The following is a 15,612-nucleotide window of genomic DNA, read 5'->3' on the forward strand; positions in this document are numbered from 1 at the left end:
CCATTGAGTGTTTTATTTTTTAAAAAACGTTTCTACTTTTCTAAGTTCACAGTTTCTGGTTTTATAATTCATTTCTTTCTATCTTTGCTCATAATAATTCATGTTTAGAAAGTCGGTAACTGATTGCCGTTAATATGAGACGATTTAGTAAACACCGTGTAAATGAAAAATCTGTGAATCTTGTTATTTTCTTTTTTAAGAGTACGTAGGTGCCAAAAAATTGTTGCTAAAATGGGTTATAGATTCTATTCTTCACAGTGTACGTATTGACGGTGGGATTCTAGGACATTCCCCATGGAAAAATTGTGCAGCAGTTTATATATATATATAAATCAAAAAATGTATGTTAGCCCGTAAAACTCAGTACAACCAAATATTAAAGAAGTAGTTAAGCGTGTACGTCTCGAAAGTGTTGTTTGTGATGCCATATCGTATACATGTTATGGTTGGTCGTAAATGGATTAATCCATAGGGAAAATATTCGATTTATACATTGATAGATCTCTTTTGAAAGAGGTCGTGAACAAATATTGATTTAATTGTATCCGTGGGTAGTGTTTTGTAGGTCTTGATAGATTGTAATTTGACTAAGCAGAGCAGTCCCATGAGTGGACTAAGATGGACATTTTAAATGAATCTACATTTGAAAAGTGATTATGAAAACCGCATCAAACTTAAACCTATTGATTGCTCGGATTAGTGTTTAAGTTCCTCTATCAGCACCGAGACTGCATTAAACGGAGAGACCACCAACGTCCTACATGCGCAGAAAGTTCAGGCGTTAGCTACGGACTACTTAAGATGATCACATGGTCTTATTGTTTGACGTAGAATTTAAACAATATCTACTCTTACAAAAAATCAAATCCATGATTTCCATGGTATGGGCGATCTAAGCAACTCTTGAAGTTCCTTCCCAAGATATTGTGTTCTCATAAAATGTACTCTTTCAGTTCTGTCTTGAATTTTATTAGTAGGTACATAATAATTAGAAAAGAAGAAATCACAGGTAGTCTATATCAGAGTTCTTGAGTCTTAATTTACTTGTACTTTACTTTGAAACCCATAATTCATTTCGTTAATTTCAAGTTTTCGATTCTTGGAGTAAGCAATTTAGAAATATACAATGGTTCGTTTGTTGATGAGAGTTTAACGTCCCTTGCAAAAATGAGACTATATAAAATATGATTCTACAGGATAATGTTTATATCCAGACCCATGAACTCCTGCCGAGATTCGATTCCTGACCTCCCACGCCAAATACCTTTACACTAACTACACATTCACGAGAGACCTCACTAAAAGCATACGAGGGGCGTTGGGAAAGTCCATTTCTAATTATCTATATTTTCTTTTTTTAGGTGAATGAAAACAATCTGCCCATAAAGGACAAGCATATTTAAGAACACGGACAAGATTTCCAGAGAAAATGTCAAGTCACCGGGTCACCAGAACGTCCACAAATGCACAAGTTGGGCAAACCCCAGAAAACACTAATTTATAAGAGACGTGTGATTCGTCTTTTCATTTGTAAGAGAGTCAGTGTTAATTCAATTCTTCAAAACTTGGTGGAAGTATATGATGATGTTGCACTGTTGCATCGGAGCGAAATACGATGGATAAACTGATCTGGTGTGGTAAAACAAACGTCGAAGATGAGCCTAGGAGTGGTTGACCAAAACCAGCAACTTCACCTGAAGTCATTGAAATTGTACAAAATTTGCTAATGTCCGATCGACAGGAAAAGACCAGAGAAAAGCGGAGGGACTAAGAATTTATATTCATAGTGTTTGGGATATTCTACACCAACACCTTCGGCTCATAAAGGACTGTTCCAGATGGGTTCCTTACAATTTGGATGCCTGGGTTTTATGGATGGAGGTAACTACTTATAGCAGTATATAGTGACATGAAATGAAAAATAGGTCACTGGTATGACACAGAATCTAAAGTAGAGTCCATGCAGTAGAAGCATCAGGAGTCATCAACTCCAAAAATTCAGGGCAAATAAATCGGCTGGCAAGGTTATGGTAACTGTATCCTGGAACAAGGTAGGAATTATTTTGCTTCAAGCTACACAAAAGGAACATACCGTCACAGGAACTACTTACAAAAATTAAAAAAAAAAACTTGGAAATTTAAGCCGACCAATTCAGAATAAACGACGGGAGGTGCAAATTCTCGTATTTCATTTCTTCATGACAATGCGTCTGCACACACATCCCATCTTGCGCAAGCTATTATCACAGAACAGGGAATGACTGAACTTTCCCACCAACCTAAAGTCCTGACCTAGTCCCAAGTGATTATGATCTGTTTAGTCATTTAAAAAAATAATTCAGAGGCCAGCGATTTTCAAGCGGCAATTAGGTAATGTATGGTGTGATTCAGTTCTTTGACACCAAGGAGAAATCTTTTTGTGTTGAAGGTATTTAGTTACTTGAAACAAAACGGACGCGATATATAGAATTAGAAGATAATTACATTGAATAATACTAACACTCTTTTTCCTCAGCTCATTAGTTTATTTCTTAGCCCTCCATAGACATGATTTTCTCTACATTTCTCGTATAATGTGAGTGGAAAATTTATTCGCCTTGGTTTCTCTTCAAACTTATTAATGATTCATTTATTTATATTTGACTTTAACAGTGAGCAGAGACGCTATTTACAATGAAATCTACACTTTGAGCAGTAATTTTTAGTAGTTTCGCTTGAGGGTCTCTTACTGAGAACTGGACTTACTCGTGGCTATATGTTATCTTACGCACTTTCATTCATAGAGGTTCGTGTTTCATACTCGGCAAAAGTTCCTGCGTTTCAGGTCACACGGTAAGCTGTAAATCCACGTCTCATATTCCCTTATTTCTGAAAGGGACTTTAACATCAATCCAACCATCTAGAATTGAACTCAGAACCTTGTCAATGTATGCGCATTAGACACTTTCAAAAAACAGCCACTTTAATTTACTTTTTTTAAAAAAATATATATCTCCCCTTTTCCATCTCATGCGTTGTACCGTCAAAGTGAAATGATGACAACCATTCTATGCTCGAACCTGATCTATGTTGAAATTTTGATTGAAATCGGTCCAATGGTTCAAAAGGTATTAAGTTTTATTTTTTCTTTTATTTATCCTCCCCCTCCCCCTCACTAAGCGCTAGTGACAAAGTGAATAGATAAAGACACTCCCAGGCTCGAAACTCATCGATGATGAGAATTGTATCTAGTCTCGTCGGGTAGTTCAAGAGATTAAGAATCACAAACATAGTGACTTTCAATTTTATAAGAGTGGAGCTGAAGCTGATTCCTCTCACGACTCCCACTTTATTATATCCTCTTGCCAGCGACCCATTATAACTTCTGGTTTGTGTAAACTTGTAAGGGATCTTTAATATATCTATTGAGGAGAACTTTCTTGTATATAGTTCAGTAAAGAGTATTATATTCCCTACTATGAGAGTGCTGGTTCAAGATGGATATTAAACCCCTTCATTGAAGAGGTCATCAAAGTAGCTGATCTAAGCCCACACGTTCTTGACAAACTAATAGAGTTATCGTGCTACAAATTCTTGCAATTGGTTTAGTGTAACAAAGACTTGGACAAGTTCTGGCTGAAGAGGAGAGAAAAATATCCTGGTGTGCTACCTGTGCATTAAAAGTAATAATTCAATTTGCTACATCGTACCTGTACGAAAATGTTTTTTCTTTCATGGTAAGCACTAAAATAAAGACAAGAAATAACTTATCAGCTGAAAATGACTTGATAATATGCGTCAGGAAGATTGAACTTGACACTGCCGTACGAGTGAAATCACATTATACTCAAGGTATCTCATTAGTTTTTAATTTTAATTGTATTTCAATATCCAGATTTTGTTACATTCGTATTTTCTGGTATTTCAATATACAGTTCTCATTAGTTTCATATCATACCTCTTTCATTTAAATTAATCTTTGAATTACTTTGCATATGTTGAAAATGTTTAGTAGACCTATTTTTGTTGTTCTTAACAATATGTATGAAAATAAAAATATGGCCACCAAAATAAAATTCAAAACAATATTTCAAAATAGTTCCCAATTTTAGATTGTAATTATATTGATCTCTTCCATTTTCTTCGCGATCCCTATGAACCCTCTCGCGACTCCCAGGTTGAGAAACTCTGATATAAATGATATGAAATTAAAATTTTATTTTGAAATCTTATGATTGTATTGAGTTTTATATACCAATTATATATATATATATATATATATATATATATATATATATATATATATATATATATATATATATATATATATATATATATATATATATATATATACAGAAGTACTTGGTGGCAATGTGAAGGTGATCTATTCCTTTTGTAAGAAAACGTAAGTTAGTCTCTAACAGAATGGAGGTTATTATTAGCACAGATCCGAGGTTCGTAATGACCTAGGTTCAATTCTGTGGAATTAGTTTCTGACAGGAAATGTATTTTTTTCTCAGAAATGTGCATACATGTTCACTTCTTTGGCAGTGGCTCTATTTTTCACAAATTCTTTTACATTTCACTAGATTGTCGTTTATGCCTAGTGGTTTCATGATTGTTATGTCTGGTTGAGGACTCTAATAGTCACCTCATCCCGAAAGGATCAACTGACCTCTCTAAATACGGAATAATAAATCACACAATAATAAATCTGCTAAAGTAATCATTAATATGGTCGAATACAGTAAGCATCTTATACCATTATACGATGTTCAACATAACACTAAACGGTCCTGCTTTGCCAAACCTTACACCTAAGAAAGAAATGTGGTACTTATACCAAAAACTAATTTTCGACACTAAATATCTTGCAAAATCACCCGTATACACTAAATAATATCTTCTAAAATAGATATCTTCACAAACGTTAATGTTAGAGGCATATATATTTAGATCAAGAATGCTTTTGCTTGAATAATTTCATCAGGAAACAGAATGCAGCTGCTTAAGTAATTTCCTTCAACGATTGAAACTATTATTAAGTCATACGTTTGTTGTAATAGTCAAGGTTATTGGTTATTGTTGCCAACGTACATCCATATTTATTACAAATAGGTACACTATGGATTTTTACGAGTTTAAGTTGTGATTGCACCTCGTATGTTTGTGTACTAAAACGGATATAGACACTTGTCTTAATACTTATATTGTTTTGCAGATTATCTCGAACCAGTAAACACATATGAACCGAAAGACCGAGGACTAAACTGCAAATGCTACTTGTCCTGTGTTCAGGAAGAGGTTTTAGCGACAACTTCTATAGCGTAAGTTAAAAATATTAATCACGTATTCTATCCCTTCAGTTAGTGCATTTTAAAAAATAATATATCAAGTCATGTAAAAATCACTAGACTTCATTGTGTGTCTGTTAAAGATAATTAACAATATCGTAATATATCACGAGAAACAGAGGTTGGCTAATCAAGTGTATTTTTGACTTTAAAATCATTCTTTGAATTTTGATGTGACATACAGTTATTACAGGAAATAAAAGGAGGAATTTGACATGTGCATAACCATATATCCATTATATGTCTTTCAAATGGCAATATTCAACTTAGTTTTAAATAACTTGTACAGCACAAATACATCAAGCTCTTCAACAAGAGGATGACAATTGTTGCACAATCTACCCCTTTCGTTTCTATTTGTAAATCGTTTCTGAGAAAAGTCGGTTATTCGTCTGTTAACATACATGCTCATAAACAGTGTTATTTGAAACGCCTACGTAAAACTAATTATTTAAAAGTTCACTACCTTCAATTCTACATAAAATTTCCAAAATAGAGACACAAAACTGTTTCCATAGTACATGAAAGTCAATTTTGCATTTAATTTTGAACTTTTCTGAAGCAAGGGAGTAATTCATTTCATCATTTATTTTCAGTAGTAAAGCATTGACCTCCTGTGTAACGTAAAATATAATCAAACGTTTTTGTACCGGAAATAGAAAGGTGAATGCTGAAATGCCTTGCATTGTGGTTATCTGGAGAAACAGAATTTACAGAACCCACATGAGTGTTACCCTACTCAAGCCTACCCAATGACTTAACACGTAACTCTCTACTGTTGGAACTTCGTAATCATTTATATCAGATACAAGTGTAGCACTGACATATTCATCTGTCGCTCTGTCCTTACTTTCACTTTAACATATGTCAATTAAGGAAATTAAAATTTGATTCAAGAACATTCATTTGTTTTCTAAACACTTGCAAAAGGGTTACTTAAATATGCATAATAATTTATTAAATGTCAAAATTGTAACGTGCATTTAGAAAGTTTTTATTCTTCCCTCACAAGAGCATTTGTTTCAAGGGCTGTTCTGTGAGACAGGCAAAAGTTAGAAAGAGCCAAACCATAATATTGGAACAAGGGATGTCGTATGCTATGTTACTAAATCTTTCATTGACGTTAATAAGAGTTTTGCATTAACATAACTAAAATATTTATTCTAACTTTCCTCATTCGTGACAGGAATAATTGTCATAATTATGTTTTATAAAAATACGTTGTTTTTAATAATTTGTAAATTATGTGGCTTTTTGATTGCGTTAAAGCTTCCTTTATTGTAGTTCAGTTTATCTTACGAATTTTGCATTAAGTTATGAATTAGCGTAAATAATAAAAATGATAATAATAACGCATTGTTTTATACTAGAAAGAAATAAAATAACAGAGAAGATAAATCGGGGCATACTACTAATACAAGTAATAATTGCAGAAAATTATTCAGCATTTCAATGTTTCGATGATATAATTTTGTTAATATGACGTGCATGAAATATTCTAAGATTGTATGCGGTAATTCAATGTGAACATACACTAAACGAGCTAGACTAGAGGATGTATTCTAGTATGGATTGTATATAAAAGGGTATTCTGAAACTCTGATCATTCCATAGAAATCGACATCAATTCTGTCCATCCTGAAGGTCCGTGTTAAATGAGGAGAAAACAACTTTGGAAATTGCTTTGGATTTCTATTTTAAACATGTAATAGTTTAAGTTTGTCGTTTACTTTAAACATGTAATAGTTTAAGTGTTTCTTTTTAAAGATTAAGTGCATTTGTTACTTAGTATCTAATACTAAGAAGATGCGATTTCCATCAATTTCTGGACCAACTGTAATGTCTAACTAGTTCTCACTAGATTGGAAGAGTTTTAAGAACGTGGATCTTATTATAACGTAGTGATGAGTTACATCTTACACAACTGTGTCGTTGGTTATTACTGTTCTGCTCTACGGTTACTGTTCTAGAATTATAAAATTTCTCTTAATTTTAAATTTCCAAGAACTACGCAATGTACAGAGTAAATTTACTGCATTTATAGGATTACGTTGATTCATTCTACACCCTACTACAAGTATCATATCTGTGTTACCGGTTATACCGCCAGTAAATGCTATAATGCCAGATAACGTATTTTATATGTCTCCTGTATATAATATTCGTGAGTAAAGATAGCCGTAATGTTTGAAGACTTTTTGAAATAGAAAAAATGTTATTTTACTATACATGGAATATGTTATTCTCCTGTGAAGAAGTACTAAGATATTTTTACCTACGATAAGTGGATTACGTGGATTTTATAAATTTATGGTTTGTGACAGACACAGTCGGAGAGTATTTCCAGGTTCAATACAGTAGATCAGATGTACATCTCCCATTAAGATTATGATTTACTGAAGTGCGTAATCATAGTAAATTACGTCGAATAATTTATTGAGGTTGAAGTTATGTTTATGTAGACTGCATTCTGGAGACCAAACAAATTATACTAGAACCTTATGAATTCGTTTATGTGCGATAACTACTTTTGTGTGCACACTATGATTTAGCAGCCTATACGATGTACTATCAAACCATATTTACCTACAGGTTATAATTGTAATTTTTTGAGTCGCACATTTGATATACGATTCTATTTGAAATCTAAAATTATTTAAAAGGAAAACATGGAAATAACATCATAACAACAAATAAGGTTCATTTATTATTCATCTGTGTTACGTGTCTTGTCTATAGTTGCAATGCGAAGTTTATTATCAACACAATGTAGTAGGTTAATTTGCTTTCTTGTATGTACAACCAGAGTAATTTATGAAAAATAATTGGAAATTAATAGTGTACTACATATAAGAATATTTATATAGTAGTTAGACAGGCCGTTTCTTTCTGCTAGTAGGTTGACGATCTCAAGGAACAAAGCAGTATCGGATTTCCAATGAGCATATTACAAAGTTCGCGACGCGATAAATTACCTTGTTGAAATATAAATTTAATTGATCAGGAAGTAAAGCCAAATTTTAAACATCCCGATAATGTCGAACATTTTTAATCAGATTTTGAAACATATCATTAAACCATTTTATTTTCTATTACAGTGTATTATTTTAAGTAATGTCAAGTATTTTGTGATATCAAACTGCGAGTTAATCTATAGTAATATTGAAAATAAGGCTGAAAATTTTGGGGTGAAGAAAATATTATAATGGCAAATGGATTACTTTTTATTTGTTTGTTACCCTAGTTTCAATAGAAAGAGACCATATTACTTTAAATTGATATTTGAAGACAGTAGCGGACCATAAGTTCATCAAGAGGGATTTCAGTCTTCCACTCTTATGTTGTTTCGGTATATTTTTACATATTTCTTAATATGATAAACGTTTACTTTCTCATGATACTTTCTTCAAAGGTTTATGAAACATTATAACTCCTATTTCAGTACTCCAGTGCTTAAAGAAACCGTCTTAAGCTTTTATAAATTCAACTGTATTACTAGGTTCCTATACTAATTTTTTCAATGACAGTAATATGCGGGTCACTGAAAGGCTGAGTTAAATATGTAGCTTTTAAAATCTGTACTCTTTAAAATTTTAGTAGCCTACCTTAATGGACCACAGATTTTGAAAGTTCTTCTTGTTTATGAAATCTAGAGAAGATTTGTATTGTACTGTGATACTTTCTCTGCTGCAGAAATACGTTCGGAGTTAATGTAAAATAAGGTAGGGTGTGAGCACATGGGCGCCGTTCTTGGGGAAGTAGGAGACCCAGGTCCCCCAAAGTTTCATTGACGCCCATTATTGTGTTCATGTTTAACTTAATAACTACCTCTATTCATGTACTTGTCCCAGTTTGATAAATCAACATCTTATTTTCATCATATGCATATCGAAATGATATGTGCATTTTTCATTATTGGTATTAAATTTACCATATAACCTAATTCTATGTAAAACAAAGTAACTGCTATCTTCTGCTTATTTTTTCCATTTTAATAATATCAATACAGATAAACAGACTCCTATTCGTTTTTATCCTTTTTTCAGATATAATCTCACTATGTGTTTCTCGTCTCACATGCTTTTCCTTTGGATCCTATGTAGATAATATATCCACAATCTGCAAAATTTTCTCGGCAAGAACCTCAGCGTTCTCTAGTTTCTAATAAATGACTTCTGTATAAAACAGGAAACTTCTTCACATAAACAAGGCTAATAACCGTATGGAAGTTTACAGACTACAACTTTGAATTATAACTTATCTTTCTAAGGTATATATAGTGTTATCTCCCTAATTGTTCTACAAAGATTTCTTTCTACAGGCTTTGTGTATGCTACTTTCTGAATGTCTGAAACTGTACAATGCAGGAATAGGCAGAAAGTCTACTTGGTACAATTGAACTCTGAAACAAATGAACAGATCAGTATCTTCTGGTTTTCTGAAAACAAACAAATTGGTTTCAGCCTCTTCATAGTATGAATAGCTACTCGACTTTTGAGTTTTATTATGAAATAAATTTATCTTTTTTCTGCTGAAAGGTAAATTTGGGATAAATTACGTGGTAATTCTCAACCTTAATAGCACTCACATTTCATACAAAATTTTTTCAAAATGCAGGTTTTGTGGTGGCAGAAGGAAACTTGGTAATATATAAATGTTATTACACAACGTAATAATTATAACGCACTCAACTCAGATCAGTATGAACCAGTACTTAAGTGCGAGCTATTTTAAGAGACTGTTAGAATTTTAAGTTGTGACTAGTATCAAAGAAGTCATTAAATTGAACATTTGTAAGTTTCTATTGTGCTTGATCTATGAATCCTCATAAGAAATCCTAATTAATTATGAAAATGTATATAGCACTGAGGAACGAATGCAAAATAGAGAAAGAATTAATAACAAACATAACTCGTGAAAGTAGCAAATAACGTTAACATGAAAGCTTACAATAGATCTATCACGCAAAGAGCGAGTTACGTTAACGTCAAGCAAATACTAAAGACCGTAAGGGGTCCTTAATTAAAAATGTTCCTGCGTTTCAAAACAAATCTACTTCTACTAGAGTAATTTCTATATCAAGCTTTTCTTTCAGTTTTGTTTCGTAAGTGTGGATTATAAGGATTCGTTTCAGGTAGACATTCGAAATATGGTACATACATTTTAATTAAAAATTATTAAATACAGTGTTTCTAAAAATTCCGCTCCTGAAGGTCGAAAGTTAGTCATTTCTATAGTTTCAACATTTCCTTTTTGTTTACTCAGAAAAAGGCTAATCTACAGGTCATAAGTTGGAGGTGTGAAATTCTGTATATAAGCTCTTAATTTAAAGTAAAAGGATATTTGGGAAGTCTCTCTCTAAGTAAGAGAATTTGGGTATTTCTTAAACACTCCAATTTCTCTTTTTTGATTCAAGTGTTAAATATTAAAATTTGCTTAATTTGGAGGTGCCTTCTTCCGTAAACAAATTTTGTTGAGAATAAGCTATTTAGAATTTTGTAAGTTCCAGATTTGAAGGGGAAAATGAAGGATAACTTCTAGAGTAAGAAAATTTCCGGTTTTATATATAATACATCTTATTCTTCCTTTTACGCAGAAAGGAATAGTGAGAGCTGGGAGGCAGCTACAGGAGTAAGCCACCTTGCGACTACTTGCAGCTTTATATCAACTTTTCAATTGTTTGTTTGTTTGCATGTCTGTAAAAATAAGGTGAACTCAATCCAGCCCACACAAAAATGATATCATTCGTTTATCTTAATGTTCTGGCTTCGGGAATTAGTGATATAATTTAACTATCATTTATTTTCTTTTATAATGATTCCTCTTGTACGGCATATTAAATAGTTAGTTTCTAGAAAGATTATCTCTCTATAACGTTTTCAATCTAAGAATAAAGATTTGACTATGCTGTATTGAAGCATAGCGTCCCTTTGAACACCGAAGTTACATGCGACCTGGGTTACTGCTTAATAAGGACTCCGAGCCACGGGAGCTCCTCGATGGAAATCGAACATTGATCTTCCGCGCCAGAATAAACATTAGACCCAGGAGGAGAGCAAGTTGTGATTACTTTAATATATTTCATCGTTTTGATACACTTATGAAATCTTTTCATTCAAATATCAATGTTTTTTGCCAGTAAAATAGATTTTGAGTATAAAGAAAAAACTTTTGTTGACAGGAATTGAATTCATTTTATAATTAGCATTGGAGGCCCAATCCATTTTACTGTCCATTAGAAAAAGAACTTATGTCTGTTAGCCTCTTCTGTTCATTTTTGTTCAGTTACTGTTACATTTCTGTTGATGATGTACGATCGTCAAGCTTCAATTTGGTATCATGTAGTGTGCATATTTTTGAATTTCCTTTTCTTCATATTACTTGTATATTTATTTTCATTCAATGTCCATATGATGTGTTTCTGTTAGGGACTGCGCATCTTGGTCTGTAACTAAGTGAATGAATCTAAATTTTGCTTGTAAGTAGAAACGAGAGGTGTCTAGGGTTAATACATTGAATTAGAGTGTGGAAGTCAGTGTAGGTTTTTGGAGCCAAAAGTGTACAAACTTTCATAATCCAATGTAAATATTTTTTTAAAAAATACTATAAACATTAACTGAATGAGGGCAATATAAGGAAAATCTTCCTAAATGTACTATAATACCCTGTGCAACGTTCACCTGTTCCTTCTGTTTTCAACCATGATGTAATTTCACTAATTTGTAATGGGATAAGTTAAATTACTAGTCATCTAAAAAAAACACGTTAATTGTTCGCTATAAATGTTATAAAAGTATGATTATGTTGAAGTACTTCCGGTAACATTCTTGAAGATATAATGTGTATTTTCAGATGTAGACAAAATATTTTTTCTTTCTCGTACCTCAATTATGATAAGTATTATGATCAAAAGTTGCTAATGAGACTGAGCATGGTTCACAATATTTTGATTATTTAAAAGATATATCTTCGAAACTTTTTATATATCTGTATTGTAACAACAAAGCAATTTTTGCCTAATTATTTACATTAAAATTTAACAATCAAATATTGTTAAAACCGACGACCTCATTCAAATTTGTAACATTCGAAGTTAATTAAAATTAGAAATTAGACAACAATAAGATCCCACTTTGCATTAAGTCCGCTGGCAAAACTACAAAATATTACATTCGTTGAACAGTGCACAATTTACATTTTACAGATTATCAAAATATAATTATCCACTAATACACAGTATTGTGATAAGCCTCGCAGCAGCATCCTCAAACCTTCGCCGAGATTACAGACAAGAGATCTCCTCCAGTTCCTTACCAGAGGGTAGCGTTCCCAAAACTGATGCAACGTTCCCTCTTTGTACTGCCATGCTGATGCGTTGCAATAGAAAAGAGGTTGCTCTAGGATCTCCTGACGATAAATGAATGCGGTGACCAACTTCTTTTATAAAGTTAAGGCCTTCGGGACCCCATGAACCACCCGATTCGATAGCTATAGCGTCAAAATGATATTTGTCGAGTAAATTGCTATACTTCCTGCGCTTTTCTGTTTCCCGGCGAGCAGCCACGTTACCAGCTTATGGTGAGGAAGAATGTAGATTTGAAGGGGCGAAGGTGTCGGAACAAGTAAAATCCCATAGAAGTGCTTTTCCTTTCTTCCACGGTATTAGGGTCATATCATCTGGTCTCTTGCCGTCTGCACGACTGCATCCCAACGGTTCACATATAGAAGGAACGCCTGCTGAAATTAGTACCCTCATGATAATGTCGTTGACGCTGGAGTGGCGTGAAGTCTATTAGCACAGGAGAGTTCGTGAAGGCCCTTCTTGTCTACGACACTTCTACAGGCAGGACATCTGTGTTGCTCGCAAACATCTGCTCCCAAACGCAGGGCACTGGCAATTCGAAAACTGTCATTGGGAAAATGTGATCCTAAAGATGGTGACAGGATAGCATGGAGCCAAGCGCCTGCTTCTGGAGATGATGTAGCTAGAAGTCTGGCCTTATCTTCTGAGTTATCGGATGACTGAAGCAGAGCTGAAAAGTGATGATTTATAAGAGGATCGTCCCAAGAGGATTGTAGTTCTCTCTTATCAAGGTCAGGAGGACCTGACCCCACTATAGATGACCACTTAGCAATGCTATCGTTGACATCCGAATCCGATACTAGGCTAAGATCTTGTTGGAGAATGGTTTCGATCAATGGCTTAGCGCCATAGAATGAAGACAGAAAGGATGAAATAGCCAGATCCATGGCGCGACGAATGCCGAGACCTCTGTGGTTAACAGGAAGGGACACCTGCAACCAAGAGTTATTGTTGAGTGAACAATTCAGGATAGATTCTAGACCGGTTTTCAAGGTGTTGTCATAGCATTCCAGTAGATCAGCATCCCGCCAAGAAGGAGCACAGCGAAGAAAGTATAGCAGCCTTGGCATGGACAATGAGGCACGTAGTAGGTAAAAGGCAGAGCGAGCTGAAATCAAGGAAAGACGTGTAAAGAAGAATTCTAATTCAGAAATTTTGTCTTTTAATATTGTTCGTCTTGCCTCATTAGATAATGCTGCTCCTAATAAGCTGGCGTCATCTGTCGAAATTCTTTGAATCCCAGGCGCGGCTTCGTCAAACAGCTTGAAGAGGTTATTAGACTGCTCATTGGAAACTCCGAGAAAGCTGACCTCACATTTGGAGAAATTCATTTGCAATCCGATCCCCTTAGCCCCTTTACGGATCATTTCTAATGCCTCTAGTACTGTATCCTTGTCTCCAGCTATAGTCCCGTCATCCAAATACCATATGTTCAGTTCTGTATTGATACTATTAACGATGGATTGTAAAGTTAGTGCGAACAAACCAGGGCCAAGAGGGTCGCCTTGTTGTACGCCACGCTTAGAGAGGATTATTTCATCTCCTAAGTAAAGTTGCTCGCTTGCGAGTAGCACTCATGTACGTATCGATAAATTGATGGAAAAATGTTTTTTACCTGTATGAGCATAGAGTCACGATTCAACTCGTTAAATGCGTTTCTAAAGTCTATTTTCAGAAACACCTTCTCCTGCTGGTGTGGAAAAGAGTAGTACATACGAGCAGCGCGGACTGCTGCTTCTTCTCCATGTGAGACGCAAACTCCCAGTTGGTGTGGGGATAGAAAATGTGTTAGAGGTTCTCTAATTCTATGGCAAATGATTTTGGCTGATAATCTCCTCCACACATTGCCCATTGCGATAGGACGAATGCCGCCACTTTTCTTCCTCAAAGCTATTAGTGATGCTCCAAAGAAAATAGGTCTAATTTCCGTGGGCATATCACCTGAAATAATCAGGTGGAGAAAATCGCAGATGGCGTTAGTCAGGTGGTCTTTAGTTTTGCGGTCTTGGGAGAGTAGGAGGTCCTTTAATATTGAATGACGGAGACTGTCCATACCTCCTGATGACCCGGAAGGAAATGATTTAAGTGCCTTCGGAAACTCGTCAGCTGATACTCTACGCACTGGGCTCAATGAGATCGGGAGGTTCAAAAGGGTGGCTGTGAGCCGGATGTTTCTCTTTTAATGCTTCTAATACAGATCCATTCGGAGATGCTATAGTATCTTCTGAGATGAGAAGCCGTACTGCGTTGCGGACATCACCATCTACTAATTTGTTCTCGACATTCTTAATGTTAAAAGTGCAATTTACTGGTAGTCGAGCTTTGAAGGATTTTTTACTGTGGTTAGGAAGGGCTTCGCAACGAGAATCAGACCAACATCGCACTCTTTGTTTACCCCATGATGTTAAATTATTCACCTTGTCAGCTTTTGATTGCACGCACAGTGTAACGTAAGAAAAAAAGAAGAGACCCATCCAAGCTTCTGAGTCGTTTGTACGTACAATCTGTTGCATTATCTCGCACAGAGAGTCTGCCACTGTAGCTCTAGCCCCTCGAGGTACCCTGCGCAACATTGGAATAGAAGACTTTAATCTTGATATTATCTTATTGCATTTGGAGATCAAAATTTTTCTTGGGTGATCGACATTATCAGTGGATGATTGCGACTTCCGTGAAAGCGAGCATGATTTGGTTTTATTGATATCTTAATGGCACCTGATATTGTGAATTGCTAGGTCTTTTAAACTAACACACAATTTGTTGCACAGCTTCCAGGTAGTCTCGTTAGGGCTACGAAACTTGTATTCCTCGATATAAAATGTAATATATGCAAAAATGTAATATATATATATAACGTTCTAAATTCCTTAAACTCGTTCCTACGAGTCTAGTTAAGAGCTACAGCTCTCTTGTCCG

The sequence above is a fragment of the Thermobia domestica genome, chromosome 8, assembly GCF_964235325.1.
Source record: "Thermobia domestica chromosome 8, izTheDome1.hap1.1, whole genome shotgun sequence".
Taxonomy (NCBI): Eukaryota; Metazoa; Arthropoda; class Insecta; order Zygentoma; family Lepismatidae; genus Thermobia; species Thermobia domestica.